This window comes from Thunnus albacares, chromosome 17 (genome assembly GCF_914725855.1).
Source record: "Thunnus albacares chromosome 17, fThuAlb1.1, whole genome shotgun sequence".
NCBI classification, from domain to species: Eukaryota; Metazoa; Chordata; class Actinopteri; order Scombriformes; family Scombridae; genus Thunnus; species Thunnus albacares.
Window position 1 is genome coordinate 22,786,653 of NC_058122.1, and position 15,049 is coordinate 22,801,701.

Sequence of the window (15,049 nt, forward strand, 5' to 3'; positions counted from 1 at the left end):
AACCACTGTGAAACAATCAGAAAATAACCTTTTATTGATCTGATTCACCGGCCTTCTCGCTACCAGCGCTCCCTCTCTTCATTTATTCTCCAGCCCACTCGTCTTTTATAAAATGAATCGAGAAGCCGACAGCAAAGTCTAACTCTACTTACTTTCTTTCTTTACTTTTAACGTTATCAAACGAAGAGGAATGTCCTCCCCTCGGCCTACTAATGTCTTTTTACTCCCTCATGGCAGAGTTTACAGCTCTGATCAGCCTGATCTCAGGCTGTGATTGGCCACCACAGCCTTTAGCCGCGGTGACGTCAGGTTGCGTTTCTCTAAATGTTGACTCTGGCGCTGCTGTGGCCAAGACGCCCGCAGCCTAACACTCTAATTCAAATTAATGGGAGGACTGGCGTTTTCACTGCACCGCCTGATTCGGTGTGAATACAGCCAAAGCCTATCATAGTGTTATGCTAGTTATGAATTAAAGGACCAGTAAATAACATTGAGCCTCACTGGATGTCAGCAAACAACTATTTGCTATGTAAAGATATAATGGAGTAATGGCAACCTGAGCAGTGAATGAAGTCACACTCCCTCTGTGTGTGTTGTCATCCAAGCTTCTGTGTTCTTTGTTTTGGTAGCCGCACCGGCTGCACGTGCATATTAGTGCATGTATGAGTGTATGCGAGTCCCTCTGTGTCCTCCATGTCCGTTTCCAAGATGGCGGCCGCATCATGAACTTTCTCAAATTACAGCTGAACAGTACACTAAAATATGTTTCTGAAAGCATTTGAGATGAGAAATAAGCAACGCAGTAACAGAATCTTGATCCATATTTCATCAGCGCTGCCTAGTCTGACAATTTGAGCTGAGTTTCGTGAGTTGTCGGCTTTCTTTTTTTTTATTGAGTAAATGACACATGTTAGTTTTGGTCTGAGATGTTGGTGCTATAGTGCGACATCTAGTGGCTGAATGTCTTGTATTGTAACTTTAATGAACTAAAATGTTCAAGGATGACCTAACATGCGTATTTCCAGGTCTATATTAATACTCTGGGGCTCTACTGGAATATCTTTATATGATTTGCATTTTAAAAAAACTCCTTATTTATATATATATTTATATTTGTGTGAATGCAGAGCTTCATCCTGTCCGCTGTGGCCTCTCTGCTCAGCGTATGTGTAGCTCAACCTCACCCTTGGTCAAACAGACGCACAGACCTTCAGCTCTTTATACGTCCAATACACAGAGACAGAGACAGAGAGCAGAGTGGAGCAGGGGAGAGAGACGGAGACAGAGATGTAATCAGGTCGCTACACTATGAGTCTCACACCTCACACCTTGTGTGCTGTCGTTGGCTTGGGGCTACACACCCACTGCCCAAAGGTTGATGCCCAGAAGCATCTTGAACACAGCAAGATATTAAAAAAAAAAAAAGAAGAAAATACAGGCAGAGGGCAGAGTCTCTGTAGTTAAATACACAACCACACACTTTTGTATGAGTCTATGCATTGGTTTTTTTTTTTTTTTAGGAAAATCCTGCATAGTATACCTTTTTAAGGCCCCTCTCCCAATGAACCCACTGTGTTCTGATTGGTTAGCTTTAGGAAGCTGCCTCTTAGCAGACTTCCGCCTCCTCTGAAGGCTGCGTAAACAAACGATAGTAGTCGGATTTCACTTTTTTCTATTCTTTACTCGAAATACAAGCTTCTCAAATAAATCCGTACATGTTTGAGCCTGAATCCGATCTGAAACATATGCGAGTGCAATCGACTCATGGAGCAACCTTAGCGGTGAAGGCTAGAGAACGGATGGCTGTTGCGGCATGCGCGAACAATCCGATGTCAGTTTGATGGGGAAGTAAACGGGGCATTCATAGCAGGCATTTTTACATACGTTCACCTCAACTTTTGGAACTTTTACTATATTTAACATAGACATTTTACATTATAACAGTACATGAATGTTATATTATTCAAATGTAATGCCCCTTTTTAAAGTATCTGTACATTTCACTAGTTTCAGAGAAGTGGCCTTATGGAGGATTCAAATTATCATGTCATGTGTGATCCGTTGTTTCTGAGACATTATGTAAAAGGATAATCCTCGCTTCATGTTTTTTTCCCTCTACATTTTCTTTTATTCCTCTCTGCACGGCTTACAAAAAAAAAGCCAGTTCTTCCTATTTCACTCGGGGGTTTTCCAAGCCTTTGAAAAAGACTTCACCCCACACAAAAGGCTCAAAAGAAGAAGTTGAACTGTAAATGTAACCCACCGCTGCTGAACTTTGCTGATGAGTGTTGCTCTGATAACACTAAGCTCTGCTCTAGCTTTACTCTGAGCATTTTATACTGTAAGGGTTTGCTGTTCTCATCGATTATCAGCTCAGAGATGATCCCACAGGCTTGGTGTGGTTGTGTGTGTGTGTGTGTGTGTGTGTGTGTTACAGTGCAGACACAGAATCCATAAATACCATTTCATCTTCAGATTCGTCACAGGTTTCAACAATCAGATATGAGAGTGTGCATGCAAATGAGTTGTTTTAATTTACTACCCATACTCTAATATTTCTGATTTCTTTTTTACTTGATATGTTTGTTTTTATTGACATTTACAATAAAACAGCTGGCTTAAGTGATTTAAAAGTCTCCTTTACATAATCAACTCCTTTTCATCATCTTGCACTTCACTAAATGATCTTTATTAGTCTTATCAGGTGGGAATGATGTATCCTTCTCACTGACATAATTTCAGGTTGCCACTGAAGCCACTACTGTAGGAGCAGTTAATTTAATGTTTTTCACATTAATTGAGGAAATTTAAGAGTCCTTATCTCAGAAATTCGACAATCTGCACAGCTGTGTCAGTCTCCTCTGCACATGCTGTAATTTTTGTGAAATCTTTCCTTGATTTTCTGGCTTCGGCACAGGAACATGACATCTTCATTCTTTATCTTGCTTACAAAGCTCTGATCAGCTTGTTTGTTTTTCCGACCAGGAAAACAGCTGTCATGTTTGCTGTCAACAGGTGCAACAGCAAATACATTATGAAGGAAAACGCAGCGCCATCTGAATTACGTGTTTCATCAACATAATAAGGAAATGTTTTAATAAACGTATCTGCAAAGTCACAAAGGATGGAACATAATTTGCTTTCCTAGAATATCTGCTGGCTGAAGCATAATTAATGTTTTTAGGGTTATGTTGGGCAACTTGAAGCACTTGGTTAAGTTTAGGGAAAGATCCTTGTATCGGTTAAATATCGTAAAAGCCAATAGTACGTAGCATGAGACAGAAAGTATCTATTACATTCCCTCCGAACCATATATAGCAAAAACATTTACCAGTATGTAAATGTAAGGAGAAAAGAGGCTGTATACCGTGTAGATGTTAAACTAAGGTTTCCAAGACATAGACAAGTGGGAAACTAACAAGGGAGAGACAGACTGGCAGACAAAATAGAAGCAGAGAGAAAGGTAGTCATATCTTGCAGTCATGTAGCTGTCACTATAAATAGTATTTAAGAGCTTTCATTTTGATGGATTTATGAAACTGCCACAGGTATGTGTTGTTCTCTTTCTCATCTATGTGATGGGTTGTTCCCTAGTGGGTAGTGCTGTGGTCAGTAACAAGCTGACAACCAGAAAACACCTTATCGAAATTGAAAAAGATACTTTTTTTAAAAGAAAATAAACAGAATGTGAATTCCTCCGTGAAAATAACACCTAATTTTTATTGCCAGACTTTGAAAATACAGTATATTTGTTGAGTCAAGTCTTGCGTTCATGCCTTTTTGTCGTCAATCAAGCAGGCTCTAGTGTGACTCACAGGACCTCAGATGTCAGAGTGCAACCTTGTCAAACGGAGAGGGGAGACGGAGAAAAGGGTTTAATCACACTGCCTGGAGTTATTACCATGTAAACTGCACACGCATTGACGCACACTTTACTGTAGCCTCAGAAGGTGTCATGATGACGGCAGTGCGGAATCAGACTGTGAATGAGTGACTTTGTGTGATTTGTAAAAGTCAGCAAGGTCCGAAGGGGAGATGACTGAGCTATCCTGCTAAGTCTAGGCTCTTATTAACCGGTTTGCCTGTGACTTCCTGTCTCCTTGTTGTCCTATCTCTGCCGTACTGACATGCTGTTGGCCGATGGGAATCTCAAATGAGGCTTTGGATGAGTAGGGGCTGACAGAGGGCCAATCCCAGCATGTACCCAAAAATTCAGCTTACATTTTCCTTTGCCTTCCTCTCTTCTTACCCCCCCCCCCCCCCCCCCCCCCCCCCCCCCCCCATCCACATCCAGCTGCTGAATCACAGATGAAGAACAGCTGATGGGAGTTGACAGCCTGTCTGACTGCCTGCCTGCCTGTGGACATGCTAAACGTACTGACTTTCACATACTAATGTTGAGGTAAGGGGTCATACGGAAGCATGCAGCACGTGACTGCTGAAGCATGCAGACGAGCAGGGAAGGAGTATGTGCAAGTGTGCATGCCTATATTCAGCACATATTCTCCTTGTATACAACATAATTCAGTCCAGTATGCCTACTGTTCGTGGTGGATGATTCTGCATCTCATGCCAACATACAGTGATGTGTTATTTAGTCTTTCTTAAAGGCCACATAACAAGCTTTTTATGTTTTTCTGTCATTTATATTCTGTTATAATGTTGGATGTCTAAGTTTAAATATGGTCAAAGTTACAAATCTTAATGTAAACATGTAAAATGCTCCCTGCAAGTCAAAAACCAGGGCTCCAGCCTGCTTAGAGCACTCTGTTTGTAAAGTTACTTCTACTTCACCATCAAACATCGAACTGGCCAATCAGAACAGAGTGGGCTCATAAGGAGGCGGGCCTTAAAGAGACAGGAGCTATAACAGCCTGTTTCAGACAGAGGCTGAACTGAGGGGCTGCATAAAGAGCTTTTTGAACTGTAAATCATGCAAAAAGTATTCCAGTAGAGCACCAGAATAAAATATAAACCTGGAAATGTGCATGATATGTCCCCTTTAAATCATGGATCCCCACCCAAAGTGGGTTGTCGATGTGTGGATGCTAATGATATCCTGAAATGTACAGTACCAGTCAGAAGTTTGGACACACCTTTCCATTCCCTTGAATGAGAAATAGTCTGTTATTTTTTTTGATTGAAAATGCTCCAATATGCTCTCCCTTGCACCAGTATGTTTATATTGCTTATATTGCCCATTGCCCATCAATGAGTCAGGCCCTCCACAAGCATGCGTAAATATTTTCCCTATGTTTTTGTCAGAATACTTAGAAACAATAAGAGCTTGGGTGGAGAGCTGTAATGAAAGCTTTAAAAGCAATAAATTGATATGACACTTGAATACAAAGCCACCACAGTATTGCAGAGAAGGAAACCTAAAAAGATATTATTTCCACATTGGACGAATGTTAGAGAAAGAAAGAAGAAGACAGTTAGGTGCTGTTTTTTCCCAGAAGTGTTTAATGCCTACAGTCAAGTGAGTTTGTAGCTGAGATTTGTTATACATTTGATTCTTTTAATTAATGTTTGTCACACACCTAAATCCTGCACTTTTTAATGCTGATGAAGTGCTGAGTGAAACACGTAGCTCTTGTCAGTGTTAGTAAATATTCTTGATTAAATTTAGAGCTCAAGTCATCTTCAAGCAAAAATACCACACATTTGCTTGTTGCAGCTTCTCAAATGTGAGGATTTGAAGCATACATGGTGGTAAACTAAAATTTATATGGATTTTTGACTGTTGATGGGACAAAACCAGACATTTAAAGACATCACCATGGGCTCTAAGACATTATAGTGAGCATTTTTTCCACAATTTCCGACATTTTATTGAAAATACAATTCATTGATACTTAAAATAATTGTTAGTTGCAGCTCTAATTTATATTTTTATGGGATGAGTTTGGTCTCTACCTCAAACACTTTGTTTTTACTGCCATCTGATGATCCCTTTCTACCTTTAACCAAGTATTTTAGTTGCCTAACCTTAACTATACTATAGTTTCCATGTGCAGATATTGTAGAAATAAATAATTTCAAAATCGTAGGCATTGACTGTTCAAATACTTATCATTAAACTTAATGCATTGTTTTGCAGAATCATCTCCCGAATGCTCTGTCTAGCATCATGTTTTGCGCATTCAGATTTCCTCATCCACGCAGTATGAGCACAGTTGTGTCAGTGCCCTGGAGATGATTAACTGCCTTGCTCAAGGGCACTGCAGTAGGATAGATAACCGACTAATACCAGAGAGCAAACCTGGAAGTTTGACCGCTGAAGGAACGGTAGAAAAGGGAGACATTACAGAGAAACAGGGTGTGTGTGGACAGCATGAGAGGCTGCATGTGGAGAGAAAGATCTAATACGTGATGTGGAGTGACACGTTGATTTTATGTGATGGTGCTGTAGTGGCAGCACCCAGGGGTGAACCTGACACCCCGCTGAACATGAGACGTTTGGTTTAAGAAAATGAAACTGGGCTAGCAGAGGAAGATGATGAGGGCTTGTCGCTATCATCATCGTCATGACCAAAACACACTCAGCTCTCATCTCTTTTTCAGCTGTTGTTTAAAATGTTACTTTTTTTTTTGTAACAGAGATGTTGTTCTTCTCTAAGGCCATCAAAAAATGTATATCTCTATGACTGTTGCTTTGTTTATCTGTCTGATTGTACGATTTGATTCAATGGTTCATGAACTGGTTATATATTGTTACCTCTCTTAGATTTTCCACACTATCAAACAATAACAAATATATTCATCTCCTTCTTGTTCTGACATCCCAAAATTCAGCCAACATATCTTTGGAAACTTTAGGATCTTGAGTAGAATCCTAAAGCAAATTAATTTGTGATCCTAATTTAATTTGAAACGTATGAGAGGGGGAAAAAAAATGTTGTGCGTGTCTTATCTCACGAGGCTTTGTTAATGAAACTTCCCTCTGCCAGTTATGTGACAGATTAATGAGGTTTTTTTACAGACTCATTGCTGTTAAAACCTGATAAATGATTTTATGGAGATTTTATAAATTCCAAGTAAGGAATTTGACATACATCACACTTTGTATTCTTGTTTAATGTTGACAAAACTAAAAGTTAGAGTAGATTCTTTTCAGTAATGTGGTTTAATGATTTTACAGTACATGTACATTGTTTACAGTTTATGCTACTAACTGCATGGCCACTAATTTTCACACTAAACACATGGATAGAGCCAAGTTTAGCTTCATCACCCAATAATTTGTATTATTTGAATTCATCTCAAGACATAAAAAAACTGAATGAGTTCCCCTTCAATGCTCAGATTTGTTTTGTTTTGATGACGATACGTTAGGGATGATAGTGATGAAGGTGTTAGTTACGATCTAAATTGTGTAGGAAAGCTATTGAACTCTGAATGGCAGCAGAAATCAGCTGTAGCTCTCCTAAATGTTCCTGCTGTCACCGCGACGACGACAGGAAATGTTAAATGTAAATCTAAACGTCTCTCTGAAACCGCGGCTCTGTCAGATCGTTTGTCACGTATTCCTTATTGGTCCCCAACTGTGAGGCTCTGTTGTCTGAGGGGACCCACTGAAGGTCAGTGTTTCTGTTTAGCTCGTGTGTGTGTGTGTGTGTGTGTGTGTGTGTGTGTGTGTGTGATCTATTTTCAGTAACTCCTGTCCTTTTTTCTTAAGTGCACCTCCGATGTCTGTCTCTCCTTCTCCGCTAAGAGGATCTCCCGCTGTGATTTCACAGTTGATCAATTTAATTTTCCAAAACACTTTTAAGTCTTCCGCTAAAAGGTCAGAGATGACAAAAAAAGTTTGAAACACAAAGATGCTTATCCTCTTTCACCTGCTTTAATGGAAATATTAATGAAAACACGTGGCTGCATGCTTTTCCCCTGTATTGTTAACATCAATATTAATTGTTTTGTACACACACTCATTCTGTCCTTTTCATAATCACACTGTTGCCCTACTTTCTTCACTCTGCACATGTACAAACATACATCCAGAAATAGATTTGTTTATATATGCCCATGTATGTGAACAGATGCTCACTTTCTCCTGCATGTCCGCTGACTAGAAAAATCACCCGTCAAAGCAATTCATCTCGCCGCCTTTCAAGCCCGGTGGGTTGTTGTTGTCGTAATTAAAAATGACACCTGACACAGATTTTTACACACAGTTGTGATCTGGTTTTGGTTGCTGGTCAGCCACTTTTGCTAAATACAGAGACGCATTAAATGCTCTGCCTCGGCCTGACTGACACCCTAATTTGCATTGGCCTCCAGGTTGCTTTCGGTGGCCGCAGGAGCTCCATATTATTCTAACAAACTGCAGGAGAAGCAACAACAACAACTGATTCTCTTCTCTCACATGTGACTAAAGACTGCTGGTAACAATAACGAGAGTGTGTTCTTCTGGAGAGGCAGTAAATCAATGAATGATGTGTGAGAGAGCATTATGTAATAATGCCGGTAAAGCTGTGAAGATGAGATCTGACCTCCGCAGTAATGGTGTAGGTGACCAGGTGGATCAAGGTATCTTAGATTCTGAAGCTGTGATGGAGAGAAGATTGATGCTTAAGCCTCAAGACAGAGTGTCGGTGTGGGCTCGGTGACCTCAAACCTATGTTTTGCCATTATCAGCATGTAATGAACAAACTGGGACCATATATAATGGATGCTATACATCAGAATGCAGCCACAAACTTACATATGTTATGGTTTGTATATGGGCTATCAGTCTGCTTAACCTGACACTGGGTTGTAGAAGGTGACGAATACAGCTCATTATTTTCATCCATAATAAAAAAAAAAAATCCAGTAAATTTGTAGGTTTATACCTGGAAGACTGCCCATTGGAGAAATATGCCATTTTGGGGTTATTATTCTATTAGTAAGACGACTAATGACTAACAACATGTGTACTTGAGTCATTCGCATCCATGCTTGTTGCCATTTTTGTGGCAAATTTTTCTATCGCTATTTTTCTGGCTCTGGCACATTCTTAAGCTCAGCTATAAAGTTCTTATCAGTTGTTGCTCCACTCAGGCAAACAGTGGTCAATGAGCACAACACCAGAACAATTTGTATTGCTGAAAAAATTTTGATGTTTGCAGTGATTCAGTGGTCGGGGGGCCGAGTGCCTCAAGAGGACCGTGCTCACTGAAAACTGCATTGATCGCTATCTTCTTGCAAGCAAGAAACAAGAAGTTGTGGATTTATGAGGCATAAGATCAGGGTGAAAACGAGTTTAAAGTACATGGTCCTCTCCTCTTTAAAAAAAAATCTAGATATTTGCAGTGTAACTCTGAAAAAGTGAAAACGGTAAGCCTTACAAATGGTCTGTTTATCACTATAACTTCACTTATGTTTGCATGCAGTTTTGTAGCCTGAGTCCAAGTTTCCCCGCAATGCACCTTAACCTACCAAAGAGATGTTTGACTAGCTATGAAAAACAAAAACTTAAGGTGTGATTTGACTTTTCACTTCATATTGTTTGTGAAAATTTACCACTTGAGATTTTGCAGTCTGTGTTTATTCACCCAAAATGGTCAATGTACCTGTACAGACATTCGCTATAAACACTGACTGTATGGTGTGATAAACGTGATAGATTTTTCAAAATTAAAACTTGCATAGATGTGTATTCGACCCCCGACTTTATATGCACTTTGCTTTTAGTCTGAACACATACTACAAATATTTTAAGGTGTTGGAGAATTCAAATAAATTCACTTTTTCATTTAACTTTCAGTTTATTATCAGGATTATAAAACTAAGTGGCAACAACTACAGCTTGAGGCAGAGGACAATGCAGAAGTACTATAAAGTATAATGCCACTCACAGCTACTAGATGCTACAATTTACTCCCATTCAAAAAGTGTCAGTCATTATGGTCTCAATCACTAAATTGAGGCCTTTCTAATAAGTGTGTTGGTGGTCATTTGTTAATAAGATTTGAAGACTTATAGTAGCTTCGATGTCTGCCGTGTGAGCGTTGATTGACAGCACTTGCACTGACTCGGCAAAATATCACCACAATGGTCGTGATATTTTGCTAAGTTCAATGTTACTCGATTAGGACACCTGCCCTGTCGCTTGAGGTAGCAGAGTGTGTTTCCAGAGTGTTAAAGGAAACACCCCGCACTTCTTATCCGGAAGGTTCTTGCTCCAAATGGAAAAGACGACACTGAACATAAGCCGCAACTCTGGGCTGATGTCACACATCTCTACCATAGACTGTATAAAAATATGGACGTAGTTACCGTGACGTCACCCGTTGGTTTCTGAAGAGCGGTTTTGAAGCTTAAAGTGAGCCGCTCCGGCCGTCGCCATCTTGGCAGTGCGTGACTCTGCCTAACTCCCAGCCAATCTAAAATGGGCAAAGAGGCGGGCCAAATGGCTGAAACAAGCCACTTAGCGGCTGGCGGACCTGTCACTCAAAGCAGCCATGTCCTTCGTTATGCATAATTTTACAGCTTAATAAAATTTAAACGGGTGAGTTATAAAAAAAATTCACCAGCCGTACAGTTGTCATGAAAGAGGAAATTAGCTACAGAGACCAAAACCGTTTTTTGTATCAGGCTGTAAACATGTTTATTTCTGCTGTAAAGTTGGGCATTTTAACATGGGGGTCTATGGAGATTGACTCGCTTTTGGAGCCTCAAGTGGCCATTCGAGGAACTGCAGTTTTTGGCGCTTCCGCATTGGCTTCATTTTTCAGCCCTGTCCATCTTTATATATAAACAAGATTTGATGTCTTCACTTATTGAACATCAACAATATTAACTGTTGCTATCACTCTACACATTTGAACACCTGTTTCCTGCTTTGTGTGTGGGGATACTGAGGTTGTATTCAGGCTGAATAATGCTTAGAGAGTGAAGGGGTGCATGCACACTGCATGGGCTCAGATCTCTTTTTGATGGACTGATGTATTTCTTTGCTGGACTGTAGCACACAGTAAAATGAAATATGAGGAACAACAAAGACGGGGAGTTTATGTAAGCAGCAAAATCATGAAAAAAAAAAAAAGAAAACATTTTCCCATTCTGTCTTCAGTGAACAATGTGGAGTGAAATTGTGTTCATTTTAATCTGCAGAGACGGTTGAATGAGTGGGCGTCATCACATCAGGACAATTTAGATTGAATGAGATAAGATGGCAGACACAGAAATTGCCTGTCAATGTGCTGTAATTGTCTGCAGTTTCTGTCACTTGCTGCTTAACATTCAACCTGCAGACATCTGTGGAGCCACAACACAAACCTGTGTAATGCTTTCTATCCACGACTCTGTTTACAAAGTGCTTTCTATCAGAACTTGATTAATTTCCAACTTGCGTCATTTTGCATGTTTGACACTTTTTCATCATCCCCTCAGACTGTGATGAGATTAGAATTGAGGGATTTTGGGGGAAGTTTTTATGAGTTTCGTTGCGACTCTGTTGGCTGGGACAGCTGCTTTACTAACACTTTATCAGCACATGCTGATGTGGAAACCCATAAAGCATAATGTGAGATAGGCCTACAGTCACACATCTTCCTGGCAGTGTTTCAAAGAATGATAGTGAAATATCGACTTGCCAGCCAGCCAGTCCACACTGCAGGCAACTAGATAGATAGATAGTGTTACTTATGTATGAGTTAAAGGAAAGTAAGTGTGTTGGTCGGCTTGTCTTGCAGCATTCGGAGTCTATAGGTGAATTTAATAGGATAAAGCTGATGTGGCAAAGCGCCCATTACACTCGTATCAGCACGTACCTTTTCCTGCACATTGTTCTGTTTTTTTTTTTTTTTTTTTGTCATTCTCTGCTGCTTTTACTGGTTGCCAGGGAACAGTATCATATGAACGCTGGGTCTTATCTTGTCACACTCCTAATTTCCTGTGGACCAGCTCTCCCCTGTGGCTGCCGTTCCTGTGACGATGGAGATGAAGAGGGGAGGGCGGCGGCAGCGGTGTGACGGCGCAGCTCCCACTAAGACAACAGTGTAGTCACACAGGGTGGAGAGGTTTGTAATGACTGGGTAAACAAATGCGGAACATATGGAGCCTTCCATCGCCAGGGACAACACCTCCTCAACAAATACATCTTAGATTTCACATGGAGATTCAGCAGGGCAAAGGATCTGTTTTGATGTTGGCGTTCAAAAGGCTCAGCAAAAATACAGGTTTACATGACTACTCACATGCACAGCGCTGAATGGTCTCATTCCTCTAATCAGTGCAGCTAACGCAGCGGGTGTTTTGTTATTGTCAGGGATTTTGCAACGGGCGGGTGAGGGCCATTTTACTCTGTCTCACTGGAGATGCACGGTGAATACTATTTACACCCCAGTCTAAGATAGATAGCCCAGGCAATTTTAAATCTCTAGCCAGAGATGGAAAGATAGCCCAGGCTGTTTTCAGAGCAGGCAGAGGCCGGAGTCACAAGAGTTTGACGATAAAAGCAGAGTAATGGTGTTCCAGCTGCGGTGCCTCCTCTGGATCAGCAGCAGGGAGTCCAGGATTGAATGAAATCCATCTAGTTCAGCCGGATATTCTCATTTTTTCCTGAGAAAATCGATAAAAATTCTGAGAAAGCTGCAGACTTTCCCACATTGGAAAACCTAATTACATTTACTCAAATATTGAACATAGTATTGTAATTATATGATTCCTTTACTTCAGTATCTCAAGTTCATGTTGGTTTATACTTTTACGTCACTACATTCTTAGGACACTATAATTATTTAACAGCTATACTTAACCCCGAAGATTCAAATTTTACATAAAAACAAAATATTTTCCTTTCTTATAGATTAAACTACTCAACAGGATAAAGTTGCCTACACCATTAAAATGCTTTTTACACCTAAATGCATGCCACAATGAACTAATATTATAATATGATAATATAACCCTCTAAAAGGGGACAATTTGCATGATGAATGCTTAAACTTTTAATAGATACAGTTCATTTTACTGATGATACTGAGAGTTGAATTATAGCCAGAGACGTGACCAGCACACACAAATAAAAGCTAGTCGCTAATAAAGGCCAGAAAAAGAACATTGAGGAGGGATGAGATTAACTATATTAAAATAGTTCACGTGGTAAATTCAGCATAATGTGCATTCCACTTCATCAACAACAGTCATGTTATTCTTATCACTCTGCTGCTCTGAGTTTTAACATAATGCTGTTTTATCCCCTAATTATTTTTCTTCTACTTTGAAAGTTACCGTCAATAAATCTCAAAACTTCATGCAGATGTTTCATATTAAAAGTTTACAATGAGAAGGGGAGATTGTGCCATGTGATGCCCCGGCTGGCTGTTGATGTATATCTGTGCAGGAAGTCTTGAGGTTCATCGACAGCAGCTTGACAGCAGTGTGAAAAAACTGTGAAGAAGTGATCAAAAATAATTGAATAAAAGGTATTTCTGTCAAAAAAGAGAAACTTAGAGCAGCAGACTGGTGAATATGACATGACTGTGTTGTTGTGCTGATGGAATTAGTGCTGAGACAACGTACATTTTTCTGAATTTATCAAGACAGATGAATCTACAGCAAAAATAACATTGGAGAAGATCAAAAAACAGACTTTCCATTAAAATATGACGCAACTGGAGAACATAGAAATAACGGTTTGTCATATAAGCCTGTTTCTCTGAAGATGCAAAACACTTGAATTGCAGGATTTTAACTCTATTATTATTTATTATTATTATTATTAACTTTAATTTAGTATTGCAACTGTTACTAAAGTTATTCCACCACTGATAACTACACAGATACTGAATTGCATCCACTTATTCATCTATCATATACTGTATACACATGAATACACATGCATACAAGCACATATATGCACATGCATGCTCGTTAGCCCTTGACATGACACTCCTTGTGATATGACTGTTGGCATGAAATAGCATTTATATGCAGAGTGTATTTCCCTGAAGTGGCTCTGACGATCATATAAACACTTATATCTTGTTTTTCTCGAAAGGCGTCTCTTCTTGATTAAAGAGAGCTTGAATGACCCTCAGACCCTGATTGGCACATTTAGACTGCAAATGAGCGGGACATAAGAAATCTTAAAAGCCAGGAAAGCTTAAGAGAGCAGCGCTATTTATCAGTTAGGTGTTTTATCGTCTAAACCGCTGCAGCAGTGCGGCGCATTGGCTTGTAATTGTTCTTCCAGAGATCAGATGTCAGGCCTGGAGATGTATGGGCCTGCTGTCTGTGTGCTGAAGCTCTCGCCTGATTAAGATCTGTTACAGCACACAACACAGCAATTCAATTAGCCAAGCCCTATTCCCGTGTTAACCAGTGAACTGTACATAAAAGCAGGCCAGCCTATGCACCACCGAGCACCATTTAACAGTGATTAAATATAAACAATCAATCTCTCTTACTGAAAGACTAATTGCAATTTTTTTTTTCTGTCTTCCTTTCTCCTTACGCCAGTTATATGAAAAATTACATCAGTGGAATGGAAATTTTGGAAAATCAGGCATCATCCAGCCTGTAAATTTGTGTGTGTGTGTGTTTGCAGGAGCACGTTAATAGCTCTCTCAGTCAAAATGTAAACAACTGCTGGGTAATGTCCTCATCCTCTATCCCTTATATTTTCCCTGCTCACCACCTCGATGCCGATATAACGGATACATTGTGTGTTCTATACATGAGGAAGCAGCTTTCGGTAGCAGGTTTCGTTAAATCCAGGCAGAGCTTGTGTGGAATTAGTAAATAGGCTGTTGGAGTTTCACATTATGCAGTCTGCTTCACTTGTTTATGCTTTCGTTGCACGCTTGCATCATCGGCAGTTCTTCTGTGTGCATTTATGTGTTGCCCCCCTCATGAACCCTATTGACTTTCCCCTTATAGCTCCCATTGGGATATACAACCTCCCCACCACTCCCTCCCCAATAATCACCACATCCCTTATTACTGGCTGTGTTAGGAAGGATGTGGTCTAGCTTGGAATGGGTAAAAAGTTTTGCAAAGCTAAAGCTACTCTGTTTTAGCCAGAAAAACCTAACTTGACTCCCACCCTGAGAAAGCCGAT

General features: G+C 40.1%; 1 long non-coding RNA gene across 7 annotated transcripts in view; it reads left to right on the forward strand.

Moving 5' to 3' along the window:
• The window catches only part of LOC122967483, a 59,280-nt gene that overhangs the window by 31,313 nt on the left and 12,918 nt on the right, over positions 1 to 15,049 (forward strand). For 4 of the 7 annotated variants that reach the window (XR_006398613.1, XR_006398614.1, XR_006398616.1 and 1 more), the window contains exon 3: positions 4,295 to 4,402. The exons of the other annotated variants lie outside the window; for them this stretch is intronic. This is a non-coding gene — a long non-coding RNA (uncharacterized LOC122967483). The remainder of the gene's footprint in view (positions 1 to 4,294; positions 4,403 to 15,049) is intronic. 7 annotated transcript variants of the gene reach the window in all.